Source organism: Schistocerca cancellata, chromosome 2 (assembly GCF_023864275.1).
Source record: "Schistocerca cancellata isolate TAMUIC-IGC-003103 chromosome 2, iqSchCanc2.1, whole genome shotgun sequence".
Lineage (NCBI taxonomy): Eukaryota > Metazoa > Arthropoda > Insecta > Orthoptera > Acrididae > Schistocerca > Schistocerca cancellata.
In genome coordinates this window covers 81,355,791-81,365,669 of record NC_064627.1, presented here as the reverse complement: position 1 = coordinate 81,365,669, position 9,879 = coordinate 81,355,791, and positions in this window count along the sequence as shown.

Here is a 9,879-nt window from a genome sequence, read left to right as displayed (position 1 = left end):
TCTTCGACCGCCTATGAGTATCTGCGATGCTCTAGTTTCTCACCAAAAGAAACTTTGTGGCAGCTCTCTGTTTGGAACACACCTCTGTTACAGACACCATCTTGAACGGTACGCAAAGCGCCAATGCCTGTCGGAAATTCATGAAACTATAGGGGCTGAAGCGACGTCCCACATCAAATTCCACAATTTTTCAACCGAAATTGGCCGAGAAAACAAATGTGTTACTTTACTTATTGAATGACTTCGGAACTAGTTCTAGGTGCCAACAAGAAAACATTTTTAAGTGCCAATAACCCCAAGTCTCAAAGTTTTATTTGCGATAGTACGAATACAGAAATGCAGCGGTAATATTTGAACTAGCGGAGCTATAAACCACAAAAACAATTTGTAATAATTTTTTTCAGTTTTAAGAGGTGAATAAAATTAAATTGAAGAAAAAATCTCTCATTACTTATTTCTCTTCCTAGCACAATTTCATTCTTGGAATCAGATATTTGTTGTAGAATAGTGACATCGTCAATAGGGCCAATAGGTCCTTTAGATAAAGTACGGCATGGCATACGATAACGTCTTATCTTTTCAGTACACTGACAATTTTCCCGTTTCTGTTTCAGTATAAAAATTTTTAATAGCTGTATGAGATGGATGAATATGAGACACTTTGATCATGCTGCATTCGGAGATATACGCCTGGACTTACAAAAACGTTTTAGCAGTATGCTTATAATCAAAGGAGTCAGTTGTATGCATTGGAATTACGTGATTTGGATTCATAATTTCAGCACTGTCAACAATCTTGTGCAAATCTAGCAGAACAAAGACTTTTACGAATGGCGCTTTGAATTCCACGCAGACTCACTCCTTGTCACAAAGAGCATGTATCATCTTGTGTTGAATATTTGAAACAATTTATACAAAATTTTGACACCTGAAAGAAGTCCACGGACTGCAAACATAGTACCGACAACACACCAGTACTATAAACGCGTCTTGTGAAGATATGACACTCAGAACGCTTGTCATTCCCACTCATTCCTTAAAGTGAGGGATCAAAAGAGAAGAAAAAGATACAAAGAAGAGGAAGCACATATCTGTGACAGCAAACATGTACAAGAAATTATATTCAGGTTAAGGTTTCCTCGGCGAGTTCGGGCAATAAAAATGTCTTCCCAAAGGTTGCAGACGCAGTGACATATGACGCTGTGAGAAACTCGACAAGATAGAATACCGATAGGATTACGGCTGTATTTCCAAGCATTGTAAGCTGATTTCTGAGATGTGTAATGTCTGTGAAACATACTATGTCAACTGAAAAGGAGGTAAGTGTGTGTGTAATGCCATCCAGTCCACAACGAGGTCATCAGAGGGAGAAACCAAGCCGAGGCATGACAACGATGAGGTAGGTTAATAGGCGCACTCTTTGCGCAGGAAACATCCTGTGATTGACTTTCTTTGTGGTTTGTTTACTGCTTAACAAACTGTACTTTTAGAATAACCTATGGGCCCGTAGCTGCGTGAGTCAGTGTCTTGGACACTGGGGTCGAATTCCAGTCGGTGCCAGTATCCGTTCTGACACTTATCCTCACTTTCGCGTCAGAGATTTCATATTGTGACAAAATATAAAGGTGCACTGTGGTTCCGAACTCGCAGTAAAATATACGACTCCCCACACCTGGCTAGGTAACTAACTTCAAAGGTCGGAGGAAGAAAAGGGCTCAGCATCTTAAATAGGATCATCCCCAGTAGAGCAACATCCTGTTCCAACGAATCTTTACTTTGAGAGCAGCTTACCAACTTTCCTAACTGCTGTAATAATAATCGAGAAATACTTACAAAGTTAAAAATAAAATACCTCCGTTAGTCTCCTGCACCCACAGAAAAATATGAATTTGCCCCAGCTAGGTGATATCATAAGGTAATACTTGATTTGGCTTGTCCATCGGAACAACTTGCGGCGGGGATGGGTCGGTCGTCTGCGTTTTTGTTAACGCTATCGTTGACTCCACCTACTTCGATAGGATGCTTTCCGATGGTAGCAGATACGTGCTAGGCAGTGTAATGCAGAATTGATAAAACCGTCACCTAATAGCTACTACACAGAGGCCGCGTAACTCTAGTTGAAAGTTAGTTCCTGAAAGTTCATGATTAAAAAATAGGGCATTTGGGATCTTCAGTTTACTTGCATAAAAGCGTTTAACATTATATTAACTCTGCTTTTTATTCATATTGAAACATATGAAATGGCTATCAAGTCCGTGTTTAACATGGTAATACGTTATCATTCGAAGTTCACTGTCTGTATAACAAATATTCACTCGAAAAGCAGCCATAATTTTAGTAAGTCCGACCCGACTAAATTTCACGTTCTACCAGACACAGACCCACAACTATTTACGAGTTAAACATTCGGTCATTTCAGTGGTCTTCTTCGTAAGAGGTGCTCGCCAAAATGTTCCGTACAGAGCACGAAACATGCCACGTGGAGTTGTTACTACGACCAGAAAGTTCACACGCTCATATCTCTGAAACTAATTAATTTAGTAACACCAACCTTCATTAAAATGTTTGAAACCTCTGTCACTTCAGTCACGATATGTTCGAACAGAAATTAGCTCACTATTTCCTCATGTTACAGAACATTTTTAAGAAGCGATCTGACCTCGTGTTATCCGTAGAGCGGCTATCAAGCGACTCCACATGGTCCAGTTCCCTATTCACGCGGGAACAACTTAATTCTGATTGGCTGTTGATCTAAACGACCAATCAGATCGTTCCTTCCAGATCATTCTCGTGGCAAATCTTGCCTTATCCAATCACTAATTTGATAGTAATTAATGTCAGCAAAACTTCAAATTCTTATATTTTGTTTATTCAAAATAAACAAAGTGCGAAATATTCTTGAAATTGATAAATAAACGTATTCCGCCTGTAACTTCCATTGTGGCTGCTTTTATAGAAAAGCCAGCACACACCGACATACGTCACATGAATCGTGGCAACATAACTTTCCCACGGTTCGTTTAGACAAGGTTTTAGGTAAAATGAAATATCAAATTTTGACGTATGTCCCACATACACTCTCTCAATCATTCTCACGCACTCATACGGCAAAATACTCAAATAATAATTTTGACCAAATTTTGGTATTACGTAATGCACAGTGACTAAAGTTTTAAAAAGAAAACTCTAATTAATTGCTTTTCATGCACTGATAACTTTGGAATGGCTTCAAATGGTAATTGAAGTCAATTTGTTATTGTTTTTAACTTGATTTTTAAAAAACAAGCTAACGTTTTAGGAGTTTTAGGTAATCGTCTTTATCTCTAGAACTATAATAAATAAAAATCTGAAATTTTGACAGCATCATTCCATCAAATACCAAATTTGAAAAATATTGGATAATAACTAATATGGATTATTTAGATTCGTAGAGGGTATGAATGTTCGTATCGACTAAGTGTTAACGTTATGCAGTTGTCACGGCAGGCAGCATCAATCAGCTGTGCTGTGCTTTGAGCACAGCGAAAAAAAAAAAAAAAAAAAACATAGACGTCCCGCAGCCACCGTGCTACGTGCCGCACTGCAACTAATGTCATCTCGTAATAACTCGCTGCGTTACAAGCTATCGCTGGCAGATGTGTGCAACAGTTTGTGTTCAGGTACCACGGACATAGGCAGGAAACAATAGCTAGTTCAGCTGACGCATAACAGAATCACTTCTTTTGACATTGCAGCGTGTGGACGTATTCTACATTTGCTTTTGGTGGACGAGTTATGGGCCACCCCCACTTACAAGGACACAGTTTTCACTATTCAGTTCCCGCCCTAAATAGCTGGTGCCGTATACGTTTCACAAAAATTTGTCCATAGTGGCACTTTAGCAGAACGATGCATAACTTACTCTGGTTCAACTGAAGCGCATCGATCAAACGAGAAGAGACCAGCGACACTCAGTACTATAGATCTTTACTGTTCAGTATGAGCGCTGTCTTACGTTTGAACTGGGCAAGTGTTCTCTCTGGTGTTGCTGCGGAAGCGGGTAGAGTTGTGGGAGTTGCGAGAAGAGAATTTTAATACTGGGAAAAAAATTTGAATTGCATGTCTCTAAGCCGCCAGAGCGTTCGCTCGCCCTGTATTTGTCCCTTCTTTAAGACTTTGGCTTACAAGTGGAAAGTTTTCCAGCTGCTCTCGTAGGCCTTGGCAACATCGACTTGTAACGCTTAACCGAACCGCAAGAAATGGCTCTAAGTACTATGGGACTTAACATCTGAGGTCATCAGTCCCCTAGACTTAGAACTACTTAAACCTAACTAACCTAAGGACATCACACACATCCATAACCGAGGCAGGATTCGAACCTGCGATCGTATTAGCATCGCGGTTCCGGACTGAAGCGCCTAGAAACGCTCGACCACAGCGGACGGCAACCGAACCGCAACTTGCTCATGAACCTACCCTGAACCGATTCAGTTGCTTTTTGATAGTTCTGAAATCTGTCGTATAGATGGTGCCCTACGCGATGCTGGAAAGTGCTGGAAAGGCTACGTCTGTGCTGTGATATTAGTCTGGGCTGCTGGATGGACCGGACCCTTACCTCGGTGTTCCTTTAAGGGCACAGTCGTCTGCAAGGTTATTGTTAATACTGATCCTGCGGGTTTTCAGACGTCACTAAAGATTATTTCAGTTCACTATCACCATTCCATATCATTTCTTCTAAGACGGTGCATACAACGCTATCATATAACGTCACAAAAAGACCACTGTTAAAGCTTTGGAGCGTTGAGCACAGAGAAATGGTTCAGGACAAGACTTTTTGAAAACAATGAGAGTAACAGTAACCTAGTGACTACATGTAAGGTTTCGTAGTTTTTACTGTTTTCTACCCTCAAACCATTTTAATTGCTGTAAGGATTCTAGCGTAAAGAAAAAAAATATTTCTTTGATGGGCAAACTCCCTCTTGTTTCTAAATCTAATTCATTTCGCATATTTTTGATAGCGTCTGATCGCTTCTGATACATCTTCGAACAATTCTTTGACAGCTTTGAACGATTAGCGGAAATCTTGAAGAATTTGTGTATAGTGTCTATAGTTTCGGACATTTCCGAAAGAACAGACACCATGGTGTGTCGTGACCGTAGTGAAGAATGAAATTTAAAAGAATTGCAATCATCAGTTGCATACGGGACGTTGATAAAAATCAGTGGGCAGTTGAAAGTGTGTGATCGGCCGGGAGTCGAACTCGAGACCTACTGCTTAGTAGGCAGGCGCTATAACCCCTAAGCCACCGAGGACAAATGAATTACTGCGGCTGCGCGGAATTATTCCAAGCACGCCGCCCCCCTCCCTCCTCCCCAGCGGTCCCACATTCTCAGCTTACTCTACACACTACGAAAGAACTGCTCCCTGCCTATTAACCTCAATGCCTGTGCCAAGGTCCCCGCATGAGTTAAAGCAAATGTGTGCAGCCACACAGGAATGATCCTGGACTTGTGATCGCCGTAATTATATTTTTATTGTGTCTGTTCTTTTGGACATGTCCGAAATATCAGACACCGTAGTGGAGCGTGACAGCCATGAAGAACGAAATTTCAATGAATTACTAACATCGGCTGTGTACGGGACTGAGCCGTGGCGGCTGGCGCTAGAGTGTTCTACTTGCATCGCTGATATCGACATTCGGCTGTCTTGTTATCTTTGACTGCTGCCCCCGGCGGGTTCTCCGGGTGAACGTGTGACGGAAGAGTCTCCGGTCGCCGTTCATAGAGCCGTCTTGGGTTGAAAACAAGCCGGCGTCCCTAGCCGTGGTGCATGGGCCTCGCCGTGGTCGCCGTGCTTGTCTTTTGTCACTCCGGTTGTACGGTGCCGATAATTGAGCGCCTTGACGTGCAAAATTGTGGTGGCTTCGTCGTCTCAGGCTGAACAGCTTCCCAGTTCGTAATTTGCTAGCTCCAAGTTATTCTGTGATTTACTAAGAAGACTGTTGAAACTTATTGTGGCATGGGTAGCTCCCGAAGATGGTTCTGAACTTGGTTCGACAGTAGCTATTTTAAGGAGGCTGATGTCCCTCATTTCGTTTCTCATCATTTGTGGAGCGTGTGTTTTAAGTGGCTTTCATGCAAGTTTTAACTTGTTTTAGGACATATTGACCGTTTGGGGACGGGCTGCCGTTGTGTACGAGCCCGGCAGCCGTAGAGTTAATGGTTTAATCATTTGTCACGGCAGGATTTGGTATATTTATTTAATGTTGAAAGTGCCTTAAGGCAACTGCAAGTGATCTCTAAATTTGCTGCTAATTTACTGGGAGACGGGTAATGTTAGAGTATGGCTCCATACGAATTTGGGGGCATGCTATGATATATATTTCAGTGTGGCTGTGATTTGACCTTGTTTTCATTGCAATTTACTTGTGCTGCAGGCCATTTCTTAAGTCTGCTCGCCGGCCGGAGTGACCGTGAGGTTCTAGGCGCTACAGTGTGCAGCCGGGCGACAGCTACGGTCGCAGATTCGAATCCTGCCTCGGACATGGATGTGTGTGATGTCCTTAAGTTAGTTAGATTTAATTAGTTCTAGGTGACTGATGACCTCAGAAGTTAAGTCGCATAATGCTCAGAGCCATTTGAACCATTTAAGTCTGCTCGTTTCCGGGCGTCGGTGTGGTTATGGATTCTTGTCAGGACTGCGCATTGTGACGCCGGTCGGACTATATATAAATATATACCGCCTGCTTGTGAGCCTGTGCACAAGCTCATATTGCCTGCCGGCCGTAGCGTTATTGCTTCCAAATGCTATTGTGGGCCTTAACGCTGTTCTCTAAAGTTAAGTGAGGCCACTTTTTTAATATTATCGTTTCTGAAAGTTATTTTACTGGTTATTACTAGCCATTCTTATTCAACATTTATGTTAATCATTTGTGTATCTTTAATGAATGTGCAACTTGTTTTTCCTGGGCGCCAGTTTTGCGACATGGTTGGTCAACTTTGCATTTTCACTGAGGACCTTTATGGGGGCAGTTCAGTTTTATTAAGCTTTAAGATCTCTCTCTCTCTCTCTCACTCTTTTTTTTTTTTTTTTTTGTAAGTGAAGTTGTGGTACTATGTGCCTGTGTAACTTTGGGTTTCAAGTGTATAGTGTTACTAGCCTTTTGAGATATGGTTAAACAAGAACGATTGTTTATGATTGATTATTCACCGTGCCTACTATCTATGTTTTGGTTGCGGATGCAAAATATGATTTTTTCGTGTTTATGTAATTGCATTAAAGTGAAAATTTGTATATTGCATCAGTGAGAAGGCAAATGTCCGAATTGAAGTTTATAATAAAGTCTGATTGAGTCAAATTAAAATTGTAAAACAATCACAAGCTTGTCCATCACCAGTGATCTCGGGCTCCCTATTTTGTTTAAATAACTGTGGTGAAATTGTAAATTTGATTTTCTAAAGAATTGAGTAGTACCACGGTTCAGGGACGTTGATATCTACGGGGAGAGTTGTAAATGTGCGCTCGACAGGGAATCGAATACGGGGTCTCGTGCTTAATAAGCAGACAATTCTTCCGTTAACTTCTATCAGCGTCCGGTACACAGCTGATGTTGGTAATTCACTGAAATTTCAATTCTGAAGATGTTTCTGATGGTTTGTATTGTCCACATGCAATTACTGCAGTAAACACTAGGCACTGAAACCAATGAAGTAGTCTTCTCTAATACATTGCGCAAAATATCCACTCACTGCTGTTGTTCAGTCGTACCCTTAGTTAACCGAAAATAGACAATGTATATCGCTTCGTTTAAAATGTTTCTATTGAGTTTGCCAAAACGTGTGTTCTCATTTCTGTAGCTAGTACGCTATCTGATCAGAAGTATCCCGACAGCGCTTCGTAAAGCGGAACTCATGATGAGACGTCACTAGAGGCGGACGCGCCAGTATAAAATGCGGCAGAGGGTTCTGAGTTGTCAGCAGAGGAACACGACAGAAGAATGGGTCGGTCATGAGAGCTCAGTGACTTCGAACCTGGACTGGTCGCTGGTTGTCATCTGATTAACAAATCCGTCAGGAGCGTTTGACTCTTTCTAAAAGCTTCCCAGGAAGACTGTTAGTGGTGTGATGGTGAAATAGGAATGTGAATGAAAAGGCACAGCTAAATCGAGACCAGGGCGACTTCGTGTACTGATGCACAGTAGCTGTCGACCACTTTGGAGGACGGTTGTAAGAAATCGCATCAAGTTAGCGGAAGGAAATACTCGTGAGTTTGAAAGTGCTGCCAGCAGTTGGGTTGGGGGAGGAGACCAGACAGCGAGGTCTTCAGTCTCATCGGATTAGGGAAGGTAGGGAAGGAAGTCGGCCGTGCCCTGTCAAAGGAACCATCCCGGCATTTTCCTGGAGCGATTTAGGGATATCACGGAAAACCTAAATCAGAATGGCCGGACGCGGGATTGTGATGTCTTGGCAGAAGAGCCAACACCGTGTTGCTAGAGGAGGCCGAAATGCACGCGTTTAAGCTCACGCAGACTGGCGTGAGGTCTGGAACAGTTAAGGGAATTTAGAGTAGCAAAAAAAGTACGTAGTTGATGTAATACTTAACTTTAATCTATAATTGGAGAACATCGGTCTGAAGGTAGAGGCATCACTAGTTAAATATCTATTTTTTCATTCTATTAGCTAGCGTATACACAGGAACTTTACTTATATACGACGTGCTGAACTTTACCTTCCGCCAGTCAGTTCTAGTATACGCAAGTTGTATTAGCTTAGTATGGACTCGTAACGAACGACGACGAACTAAAAGTCTGCCCATCACAATCCGCTTGGTTCTTTTTCAGTTACGAAACTCAGATTATATTAAATACGTGCGTTTTTCTTTTATTCATCGGCCTTGTGACTGTTTCGATGCGCCCACCAACTTCATCCCAGAGTTATTTGTTGGATGTTTTCCAGTCTCTGGCTTCTACTACAGTTTTTACTCTATAGCTCACTCCCTTACCATGTAACTTACTCCCTCATGTCTAAACACATTTTCTATTATCCTGTCGCTTCTACATAACATTGTCTTGCACGTTAGGCGTAAAGTCAAGCGCCGGCACGCCACTCGTGAACGACCGGACAGAGAGGGCAGAGAGAAGAGGTCAGCCAATCGCTCGCTGACCGATCCCTTTCCAGGACGACAAAGCCACAGCAGCGATCCCTATGTAAAGATAACATAAGCGCCGTCCCCGACTGGTCGCGTCCAGTTGAACAGCAGCCTCAATACTAGCGAACTGCATAGACGCGTCAAAGCTCAGTGCTTCGTTTGTTACACTACGTAACGGACTTGGGAATTGCTATACTGAAGAGATTTCTTATTTAATCTGTCGACCTTTACTTCCGACACCTCTGTGTTGCATAAAGTTCAGTATTCAAAGTTTTCTACATTTTATTTTGTATTAAAACTCATTAATGCAATTTGTTTCAATGTTACCCAGCGATGCGAAAAAGCAGGTTCCCTAGAGCCCCCATATTTAACGCCTAGGCTGGATTTAACATCCAGATGTTCCTTTCTTCACCAGTTATACAGAGAACGTCATCTCTTATGTTTTTAGTGCACTCTGTCCTCAACATCCTTCTACTGCAGCAAATCTCAGATACATACTATCTCTTCATTTCTGATTTCCCCACAGTTCAAGATACACAATCACACAATTCTGTGCTTCAAAGGTACATTCTGAGAGTTTCTTCCTCAGATTAAAGCCGATGTTTGGTACTAGCAAACTTTTGTTTGCCAGTAATACCCTCTTTCCCTATGCTAATCTCTTTTTCTTGTCTTTGATGAGGTATTTTCCTTCCAAGGTAAAAGAATTCCGTCACTCCGTATACTTTCTAGTTCGATGTTTTTGATGTAAGATT